Source organism: Orbicella franksi, chromosome 1, assembly GCF_964199315.1.
Source record: "Orbicella franksi chromosome 1, jaOrbFran1.1, whole genome shotgun sequence".
Taxonomy (NCBI): domain Eukaryota; kingdom Metazoa; phylum Cnidaria; class Anthozoa; order Scleractinia; family Merulinidae; genus Orbicella; species Orbicella franksi.
The window spans coordinates 3,024,442-3,036,483 of NC_138145.1; the positions used below are offsets into that span (position 1 = coordinate 3,024,442).

The 12,042-nt window shown below is 35.9% G+C and overlaps 1 protein-coding gene across 4 annotated transcripts in view; it reads right to left on the reverse strand.

Moving 5' to 3' along the window:
* Positions 1 to 5,571, reverse strand: part of LOC145485364 (uncharacterized) — a 15,135-nt gene extending 9,564 nt beyond the window's left edge. Inside the window, exon 1 of one of the 4 annotated variants that reach the window (XM_081464043.1) lies at positions 5,299 to 5,571. The gene's annotated coding sequence lies outside the window, so the exon portion shown is untranslated. Of the gene's footprint in view, positions 3,247 to 5,298 lie in introns of those variants that run through there. The other 3 variants (XM_081464056.1, XM_081464051.1, XM_081464048.1) reach the window with 3 other exon arrangements.
* Between the last annotated feature and the right edge of the window lie 6,471 nt (positions 5,572 to 12,042).

Below are 12,042 nucleotides of genomic sequence, written 5' to 3' on the forward strand. Positions count from 1 at the left end.
TTTTCCCATACAAAAGGGTTCTTGTATTTTTTACTTGTTTCGACTGTTCGTATACATAATGTGAATACTAGTGTTTGTACAGGGACGTTTATTTGCGAACTTGGGCCACCTGTGGTCAGTTGTACCAGGCTCTTGGTTGTACTCATCTCCGTTAAAATGAGTTGTTCCAGTTTGAAGACAAATAAATTTCGGTCACTCGATCTGACCTGGCCCGGAGATCAACGAAACCAATGCGTTCACAATTATTAAATGCCTTGAGTTCATTTTGCAAATTCCCCATTCTTTCAAGTATTATGGACTTAGAGTGATGTCTTTCGAATAAATAAAAAATTCATTCAGCAAATGTCCGCCATGTTTACTGACTTGCCAAGATGGCAAAGATGGCGAGCTTAGTAGCCAAGCTTAGCGATGTTATTCACCGCCTAGCTTGGTGAATATAGTATCATAAGCCCAACTTTTCGACCAATCAGCGGGTCCAATTCTTGAATTTCCCTCTGGAGATTATTCTAATTAGCTATTATCAAGTCGATATCAAGAAATACGCTGTTATATGGCACACTAATCTAAGATGAAAAGGAGACCGAATTTTGCAATACGGACAGCCAAGATGGACGGCTCTCGAATTCGTTTTTTTTTTCTCGACTTGATTTTCCAAACATCGCAATGAAATTTCTTACTAAGTAGCAAGATTTTTTCCTTCATATTTGGTAGTCTACTTCAGTTCAAACGAAAACAATTTCTTAAGTTTGACGCGCTTAAACCGAGAAGAGATCGTCGCAACGCATTGATTTATCAGCTGAAGTCATAAGAAACATTATAATAAATACATTATTGAACTAGCTTGGTCGGTTCGTACAGAGGGTTCGAAACGAACGTTTGTTTCGCTCTGTTTATGAACCTAACCAGCGGTTTGGTCCGTAAATTTACCAAGACACCAATATTTCTTCAATACGGACCTCAAGCTTGTTCAACTGAACAAATATGTAGCGTTGCGCTGATAAATGCAAATTCCACCGGTGATTAATGTTGTTCTCTTCGCCAGACAACATTTCTCAGATGAACAGTGAAGACAAAGAAAGACACGAAACAACATTTTGCTGAACCCTTATCCTAGTCAAGCAACAAACAATCCGAAACCGGATTTGCCTGCTGATGTTATGAACTACACAACAGTTGGTAAGACCAAATCAACATATCGAAACATGAGATAATTTGCCGATTCTTCTTTGGTAGTTCAGTTTAATTTACGATTGTTTATAATGATGAAATACTACGAAAACACTTACTGGGCGGACTGAAGTTTTCAAAGCTCCAAAGACCTCCAAAGCTTTTCTCACATTCAGCAATCACAAATTCTCATTGATGGAGTAATTTCGTTCGCATGAATATTAAAACTGACTTGAAGAGCTGTGACGGGTTGCATTTTGACCGGAATGACGATTTAGCAAATTTCGAGATAATGGGACTCGTGAGTTAGTTAAAGGATAAACTTGGTAAATTACATGTGCATATGGTGTGACAGGAATTGTAAGAAGCTCAAACACTGAACGACATTCGGCATAGCTTATGCTTGTGTTGGCGGTCAGTATCACCATCTTCTTTCGTTTTAGCTAATAACTTTGGAACTTATACATATTCAGCATGTTAACACAAAGCAAACTGTATTTTGAAGAGTACAAAAGCAAACATTTCATACCCAACACTGCACGTAGGTTTCCTTTCCAATATTCAAGCGAGGTACTGTGCGGTTGCATGAACTTGTTAAGCGGCGAACAACGTTCGGCGGAACTTGATACATCCACTGTGAATCCCATAAACTATGTGCAAGTTTTAATCAAACAGTAGCTACCACTTTGCCTATTGTCTTGTTAACTCTACTAATATTTGAATAACAATGAAACCTGGAAATAAGTTACGTCGAGAAAATGACTATTATGAGTTTTAAAGAATTTCATATTTATTTTTCGATACGTATGTCGTGTCGATTGTTTATTTTTCAAGGAAAACTCTTGTGGAAATCATGAAAAACGGCCTTAAATTTAAAGCATTAATTTTTTGTTTGTTTTACAAAAAAGACATCTGTGATGTTATTGCTTTCTCAAGTCGTATTCTGGCGCTACAGGAGGCATGTTTTGAAGCCACGTTAAAATAATTGCAGTTGACCGAGAATTGATAAAAACATTCATATGCAGGTAAATCAGGGAAATTTTTAAACAACAGAAAACAACACCGTCAGTGTTCCTAAGCCATTATTCTTCTTGTAACTTGAATATAAATAAGTTCAAAAACATTCCTACCAACGCGTCGTTTCAAACATGAACTTTTTTATTCATAAGCTGATACAAATGTTTTTTAACTGTAAAAATATATCGCATTTCGAATTCTGACCTTTCTCGACTACAAGAATTCATTTTTATTACGTCAACGATGTTATAAATTCTTAAGAAGCATCAAAAATAGCACACAAATATAATGGGTGAAGTATTTCTTGCTGCTTTTGAATGTTGTCGAGGATGACTTCTAAAAGTTAAGTAGTACTGACAAGGCAACGAAAAAAATTATGTAGCGTCATGGGCCTTCAGAAATAAGCTTACTCATTAGTTCGAGCTAATATCTCTCTATTTTAAAACCCCATTTACCCCCTGGAGTATTATTCTTGCTCACTGTCTAAAAACAAGCATATTTTGTCCCTTTTATTGCGCGAACAAAAGCTACTGCAATCTTTATTTCGTATAATTATAGCTCCTACGACAAATGTCTAACTGAGTGCAGACATACAGCATTTCGAGCTGGCTCTCAAAAGCTTCCATCAGGCTTTACATATTGAGAGGGCTTAGAACTCTGTGAATACAACTTCATCTAAGCTACTTAATAAGTTTATTACTTTGTCCTTTGTTGGGGGAGGGGAGGGAAGGGAAGGGAAGGGAAGGGAAGGGAGGGGGTGAAGTCAAAGTCGAGCAAATCATCAGTGGATACTTTGACTTACATATTTTCACTACTCTTCGAACAGTTTTACTATGGTGGCTTCTTGGGCGCACAAATTACAAATTCCGATGTGAAGTTACCATTAATTACCTTTTATTCTGACTCTTGAGCTACTAATTGCCTTCCGAATAAATGATAATTGCTTTAAAAGCCTTTGCAGTTAAGATATATCTCTATTACCACATCATATAAATTAGTTAACAGCGTCATTTGAAGATGATGGAATGTTAAGGCAAAAAAGTTGTAATAACTCATAATAATGTGAAAATTTGTGTCTCCAACAGGATTCGAGCCCATGACCTCCCAGATAACAATCAAGGGTGTAAAGACACTCATGGTGAGCAAGTCTATTTGCGAGGTTCATCCTGTGTGGAGCGCGTCCTGCATGCTGTTAAGACAAGCAATGGTACCATGGGTGATATTACAAAGTTCCAGCTCTTGTCTATCTCTTATTTATGAGGCTTCTAAAACTCATCGTCACTAATTACGTATTTCTCAAAACCTAAATGTGGCATTTTGTCGGAACCTAATAAAATGCAAATTATTGTAATAATTGTTATCCAGTGAAACGATTTTTACAATTTCTCCATATGCATATTCTTAGCTTCCAAGTTTAAAACGTCTTTCCTAAAAGAAGTATGGTCTTTAAGTCAGTCATAGCGCTATAACTTTCAACGACAACTTTCAAAAATAAACTTCCCCCCAGCAAACAATGAATGAACATGGTAAAAATCGGAAAGGTACTTCCGCTTAAAACGGAATTCTGTTAAATTCAAGACGTCAGAAGCCACAAGATAAACAATAATTGTTCAGCAATGAATATTTTATTGCGTGATTCCGCTGGCATTCGGTCATTCCTGCCTTCCGTGACTTAGGAGTTAAAAATATTAAATTTTGTGCAATTGTGCTTGGATTAAGACAGCGACCATCACGAAGGCTCGCTCAGCTTTTGCCACCACACACCAAGATCAAATTCCGCCACACAATAGAGCAACTATTATTAATTCAATAAGTTTAGCTTCCAACGGTTAGCAATTGTTTTTAAAACTCGGCGAGGTATTGGTTGGTATCCCACAGAGACAAGTCTTTAAGTACACTAAATCGTAATTATCGAAAGTTATTCAAACATGACAAAGCAATTTAAACAAATTAAAACAAATTTCAAGTCTTGAAACCCACACAGACATGAAGTTACGGAATGTCAAATTAAAATGTTTGCTTATTCAAGCCATATTCACAGCATAATTACCCAACGGGATTCCATCAGGAATTTTTGTGACTCGCTCGAGCCTCCAGCAATGTCGTCGTCTCTAATTATTTTAGTCACTCAGTCGGGGCAGTCCGTTCACAAGAGAAGCGAATTGTTTTTGTCGAACCATAAAATCAGCATACGATTTGCAGTTTGATTGTCCTTTACATGACAAATTTCTTAATTGTTTGTTAATGTTAATAGGATAAGGGAAGATATGAACAAGAATTTGTTACCCTGAACTATTCATACTAGCTATGTTGTAACGTAGTAAATAACGCTGCCAGTACGCATAATGTTTGGAGCAGAAGCTAGTATAGATCACAGACTGGTGAGAGTGTTCAGAAGTGAGGTACGCTGCACAATGCTGCAAATCCGAGGATGTCAACACTGATTTACTGTGTAACGCGGCGTCCAACGGCACGAATTAGTTGACACGAAGAGTGCTCGAGCATGTTCTTTCACACTAATCTTGCCACACTTTTTGATTCGTGAGTTGTCGATTAACTATTATTTAAGGTTAACATCACAAAAACTCCGACACATTTTTAAGTTTCTGGATCGGGACAATAATTAGCTAGAAGCTCTATGTACTTCCAAGCTGGAAGATTGCCTGGTAAACTCAAGTATGTGTCTCATAAATGGAACATGAATTAATCACAAGGTCAACATAAACGAAAACACCTAAAGACACATGGTGTGCAAACATCTAGTCTGATAGTTTTCAACTTTTTTCTCTTGTTCCTGCCTTAGCAAAGTTGCAGTTCTTGTTTTCTGCTGCACTCAGTTATGTTTGCTCGGTTATACAGATGGCGAAAGATTCGCTGAAGCGGTCCGAATATTCTAATTTGTTTGAGTAGTGTCGATAGCTATATCGACATGCCTACCTCACAACCTAATTGAAATTCAAAGAAGCTCTCTTTTCGAGGCAATACGTTTGATAAACAAACGAACATTTCCTAGCTAGCTCTACCAGAGTAAAATACAATCGACCTAAATTCGCTACTTCACTTCAGTACATCAAATCTATTAACTCTACCAATAGTTAAAGTTAGTCGACTTACTTGTACCCTTATGATAAACCTGTTGTCCGTGACCAAGTATCAGGCGCTGACTCCAGCTTAGTGCCTGTTAGAAAGATCTTTCATGCTGTGAGATAGCTTCGCCGACATTTCTTTCATGTTCCATCAATCCATTTCATAAGTAATGAGCTTCTAAAACACGTATTAACGACCGTCTCGCTCCAATGCCTTGTTTAGAATGCATTACGCCATCGAAGCAATGAAGGGAAGCGAGTCGTAAACGCAGTAAATGATTTCTTTTAAAAGATTAGGACGCGTTAATCGTTTCAACAAAAGATTTTGAATAATGAATAGAAGGTGTCATTTCTATGTTTGCTTTGCTCATTTTCGGGGGGTTGTACCCAGTTAGATGCAATCGGAAATCAAATATACGATTTCTGATTGATTATAATTAAAAAAATAGAACGAAAAAAAAAATCCTAACCAAATTACTGAAAAAGTTGCGGACTATAATATGGGTGACTGTCGATAACCAATATAAGAAGTGATATTTTTCATTGAAGAGTATATGTAAAACATCAAACTATCGTTAAATTGATATTCAAGAAGGAGTTCTCTTCAGCTAGTATTTTCGCAAAATAGTGAGTTCTTAGGTTACAAGGAAATTGCAAAATTCTGGTTTAAATTGCAGTGAAATCTTTTTATCTCAATGTCAATTTTAATCACATGGAAACAAAAGGTTACTCTCTTTTTGAGGTTAAAAGCATTTTAATAATGGAGACCCCAGTGTGCCTTTGTTGACTCATAATTTTTATGATATATTTTCCGGAGTAATCTTAAGGCTGTATAATAATTACCAGCTGCCTATCGAGCCGCTGACCAATACTGACAACTCAACTAATTGGAAGATTTCAATTTTAATCATAAGTGAACTTTTAACACGTATCTAGTAAGAGGTTGTTTCAAAAAAATCTTATTGAGTGTAAATTATTTATTATTTTAGTCTTGAAAAATTACTGTTGTTTTAATTTACGTCACCAAATGTCTTATCTTACTCAAAATCAAGTCTTAAATGTCTTAAAAATATTTCCGTTCAGTTCTGGCAAAATCTTTAACGTCCTTGGAACACGAATATTACCATTTTCCCCCAAAATAAATAGTCGGTCGACACAACGCAAAGGACCAGAAATGCTTGAATAAAACTTTAGGAAATCACACGCTTAAAGGTCTCAAAGTTATTTCAAGTTTACCACGTTAAAAATATGGCTGCATATTTGAAAAAAATAATAGAATACAAATAAGAATAAACGCACCTCTATCAACCCTGTGGTTTTCCATTGGTGGGTAACTTTATCTGCCAGCCTTATCAGAGACTCTTTGAGTGATAAGAATCACGTACAATCCACGACGTAAATATCGCCAGTGTTTTGCAAGCCGAGTTGAAAATAATTTCCGTGTTGTAAAATAAATAAGATATTGCCAGTAGTCATGCTGAAAATAATCCATGGGATATTACCATGAACAGAAAGTCTCCGCCACTCTGTCCATTAGCTAGCCACCCAACAGGAAAACAGAAAGGTGTTAATGGAATGTGCCTCTTGTAAGTAAACTGTTTAAAAGGTCAGTTGAAAACACTTAATAACAATCCAGCAAAACAGCAAAAAGATGAATCATACACTTAATAATCAATCATATATATCGGACTGTGATCACCTACGATTCAGATAAACAAGGTTTCCTCTTCAGTAGCTCGTGATATTTTCGCTCGGTTATGTCGGTTTGCTTATGTCCATAAAGAAGACCTAAAGAAGAGACTATTGCACAGCGGTCGAAAAAGGCAAAAACAAACATAAGAGAGTCCCAAATGATTCATGCGAAGCCAGATACGGTTACGATGACCAAAACAAAACTCTTTTTCATACTAACACTCCCTCAAACCAGTGCAGGTTAAACACAAGAATATTTTACCAATAATATCGCTGATGTATTCTAGTATCCATTTGAGCCATACGTTTGCATATAGGGAGACAGAGAATCTGGTAAATGAATTGAGAAGCAATTGTGACTACGTTTTCAAATTGTAAAAGTACTTGGAGCTAAAAAATGTGCCCGAAAAAAAAAAAAAAAAAAAGAAAGAAAGAAAGAAAGAAAGAAAGAAAGAAAGAAAGAAAGAAGGAAAGAAAGACAGAAGGAAATATATATAATCAATGACTTTGGGTCCCATGCACAATACCCAGCAGAAATTTTAAAACGCAGCTTTATTTTTCGGTTACGCTCACCATCCACGCTAATCCGTCACCAAAACGGAGCTTTTCGAAAACGTTCTTCAAACAGGAGGAATTTGAAAACGCCGGCCTTGCGTTCCAGTGTGGACAGAAAACATTTTGAAAACAGAGCTTTTGGAAGAAGGTGACGTCATCATGATCATGTGATTTCCTTGCCCGAGTTTTCCTCAAACACAAATCCAAAATCACCGGTGATTGGTGCGTTTTCAAATTTCTCCACCGTTTTATGGACGTGGCCTTGCTTTAGTATTTGGGGAGGTTTACATAACACACACAAACGAGAATTATTGCACGTGTAAAGGAAGCATGTAATGGTCGTATTTTGGACGAGCTTTTAGCTCATAGACGTTGCTTGTCTAAATAAATGATTGATTAATTAATTGAGGATAAAAAGAAAATTTTAAACTGCCATCGGCATATCTGTGTTCAAGTCTTTGTGTCGAAAATCCACAAACCCATTCGCCGTCTCTGCAAGTAAAATTGCTGAAATGGCTGAACGTTTTAATGCTTTTTCTGTGTAACAATGTGTTCTACCTTACCCGCGTTATGGCTGTAGTTAAACAATGTTGCATAGAGTAATAACTCGTGCTACACAAGGCCAAAAGAAAGTCATTGTAGTTTAATTACACTCTTTTTTTTTTTATAAGGGTACATTTTATAAGTATATCGGAATTTTAAGAATAAACCCGAGGCTGAGATTTTGAAAAGTATTCTGAATAGTATTTTGAATGTTGAAAATGTTTAAATACAATACATTAATACGTTTTTAACTAAACCGTATGAAAATTCTTCTTTCTCGGCTAAACGGCAAAACAGCCCCAAAAACAACAACAATAAAAAAGAAACAGTACTAGCGTTTGACGCTAATAACATTTCTGTAAGAGGTTATGTGTGTTACATCAGGCTTTATTGCCTGCAGTCTGGCTCCAAAATGACTTCAACGTCATCAGAGAACAAATATAACCTGACGTTGTGTCGGAGTAGCCCTTTTTGTATTCCTTTAATCTAAGAATATTCACAAGAATATTTTGAGCCTAAACCCAGCAAAAAAATACGAATATTCAGCCTTAGCCGGAAAAACAATATTCTTATATATAAAAAAGAATGTTGGAAAAAATCCCCCAATTCAATTCGCAAACCGCCTAAAGAAAGTTGATGTCGTTGACAAAATATAAGCTTTGAAAGTTCCACAAAGATTGCGAGAAGGACGAGCGATAAAAAGGTATATTTTATTTTGAAATAATATTAGTGAGACAGGACAATAACTTTTCTTTCTTATTGTTATTTTGACACATTGCCATATGCATGGATCTCGTTTTCTGCTCTACAGTGTTCTAATTGAACCAATTTATCATTATTTCGGTAACATGAAATTAACCAGAGCTTAGGCAGAGTTTTCGGCGCTCATTTTCTTCTTTTTCTCCACGAGGCATTTGAAAGCACAGAAACGTTAGCCTAAGACCACGCACGGAAAATAAAATTCATTTTCAGATTCAAGCAACAATTAAGGTCCTCACACCAAGAGTAATTATTCAATAAGTCTGTGTATATACAAACAATAGGGGTTCTACTCGAAATAGTGTTTTTAATTTTTAATGGTGTGAATATATCAAAATAGGTTTCAACCCCAGTATTTCGTTGATTATCTTATATTTTATGCTTAAAAAGCATACTATTCCGGCGGAAAACAGAAAAACAATACACGTATTCCGGCTTTCGAATGGGAATTAACTTTTTGTGCCTTTTAAATTTGTCATTTGTCTTTCAAACATTCGCACCGCCTATAACTTTAATATTTATTGCTAGCAGGCCTGTAACTGCGTGAGAGGTACCGCGTCTCGCTTTCTTAGCTTACGACGATCTAATTATCTTTAAATGGCTGAGTCCGTATCACTTTCAGAACGCCGGTCGGAAAGCAAAATTGTGAGTATATTTCCAAAGCATTTTTATTTATTACATACAAAGATGTTTACGTTTCATGTTTGAAATAACACAATGGGGAACAAGAAAGGCGGCTATTGTTGATGTTCTTGACATTCAATAAATCGTACCAAAGTTGTGAATTGTTGATTTTCAACTCCAATTAGAATGCAAGACCGTCGAAGTAAAGTGCATAAACAAATTCTAAATTACAAACATATGAAAGTGATTCCCTGGTACTTAAATTCTCTGAAGACAAAAGTCTGTTTCGTCGTTTTTCAAGAAAAAATTACATTATTTGGAACGGTATTGATCTCTCTTCGCCTTCCTATCTTTTGCATCAAAATTCAATAGAGAAATGAAAAGAAATTCTTGCTGATTACTATCGTCATTGTCATGTTTGACGCAAATTACAATAATTCAGTTCTACTGGTGAGAAAAAACCGAAAACAGGGGGCAAAATATACGGCCCGCTAAATCAAAAACAATACTTCAACATCAATGTTTCGTTCGACCCCGATGGAAAGTTATCGATCAGTGTTTGGTGACAAGCAGGCAAGCAAGAAAGATATTGGAACGTAACCTAGCTATCTATCTTAATTTTTCCTGTTCTAAGTCGGAAATTTGGAATAATGTACCACGAATTCACTGTAGATGTCGAAGAAGAATAGGATAAACAATGTAAGGGTATTCAAGCCTCTAAATTTCGTTTACAGATTAAAAATTGTGTCAAAGATAAAAAATTTATATCGAACAAGGACTTATGAGAACACCTTCTCACTCCGAGAGAGCTGTAACAACACCACTGCCCGATCCATCACCTTCCCTACGAAATATGACATTACGTGGCTTAAAGACAAAACTGTAATAAAGAAATAAAGAAGCTATATACTCACCCACCACATCTAAATATTCTGCAGAGAAAGGCTTGAATTAGCAATGTTTCCAAAACACGTGAACAACCCGCCGGGTTTGTAGTTTAAGCGGTCCAACTCATACAAGCCTCTTTCAAAAACAGGCCGGAAGAATACTGTAAACAATTGATTTCGTCGGTTTGTCAGAGAACATAATTGTTCAGTGAGCTGTTTAGAATCAGTCGCCACTGAAAGGGTATACACACGGATATTAAGCTTCCTATTGACGAAATAACCCCTAATAAATCAGATATACAGATCCTTTGACGGAATAATAAAGCGGTAGAGCACGTCCTTGGGTTCAGCTCAAGTTATCATGACTCGAGAGCTTTCCTCTTTTTTATTCAAGGATTATCTGACAGTCTATTGTATTTAAATACCTTACCCTCGAATATTTAAAGAGTTTTATCACCGTGAGCCGTAAGGAAAGAAAGGAAAGATTGCATTTCATAAAGATAACTGAAATAAAAAAAACACTTCAAGGTTATTACATAATAACAATCCCTGTCGCATATAACTAGATTTTTTGTTTTAACCCCAAATAATTGTGCGAACAAATATTATTTCAAAGTATAACGCAGAATTGCGTGCATAACATATGTTTAATAATATAGGGCTAGTTCCTGGCCGCTTTCACGAAAACATTAAATTCACAAAAGAATATAAAAATAGAATTCTGACATCTCTTTATTCAAATTGGGTCAGTCTCGAGAGAATGATATGGGGGTGCGATTCTTTTTTCCCGCGTTAATACGCGCTAAAAACCGATCTCACAGGCTAAGTAAATACAGTGGTATTTCATATTTGTTGGCTCCTTTAAAAAAATATTAAAAAATGTGCCAAAATCAGCGTAAATGAAAATTTGAAAAAAAAAAAAAATTCATTTTGATAACGCCTGATATTAATATCTTCATATATGTAAATGGTGATTTGTTGTTAAGTCGGACAACCTTATCTACTACATTGCATTGCAAAATTTGCCATAATTCATGCTTCAAACTCAGTGCGTTTGCATAATCCGGTTATGTGCGTTTTGGTTAAGATCGATAAACCATGCTGGTTTCTTGAGATATATGTGTGTATTAACTTTCACGTTATTTTTGACATTTTTTGATTAATTAGGAAATGGGAAAATCGTAAGAGTTTTCGTTTTCAAGTCGGAAAAAAAACAACAACACCCGTTTAATTAACTAACAACGACATAAGCAGTAACTTTACAGGTGACAATGGCAACTTTAAATTATACTAGAAACAAAATTGTCTTCACGTAGTTCAGTCGTGACCTTGAACTCTTTTCTGCTCGACGCTTATACAGTAGAATGTCCTCAGATTAAGGTATTTACTTGAAACTACAAAGATATATTGCCGTAATAAATTATTAGACTTTATGAGTCAACAAGTTCTGTAATTGTAAATTTAAATTATAAACGATTAGAAGCCTTTCTCTAGATTCACGCAATGCTGTATGTTAAAAACGTTCAATCACGCAGTGACGTCTTAGTTACCCATCAAGCTTCCGAACAATAAACATGGCGGCGCGCGGGAAATTTGAAATCTTAAAAAATTCGAAGCGAAACGCTCATCATTCAAAACAGACAAACAATCATCGACTTCAAATCACTGAAACAGTTTAAACACAAACATAAACTTGTGATTAGGAACAAATC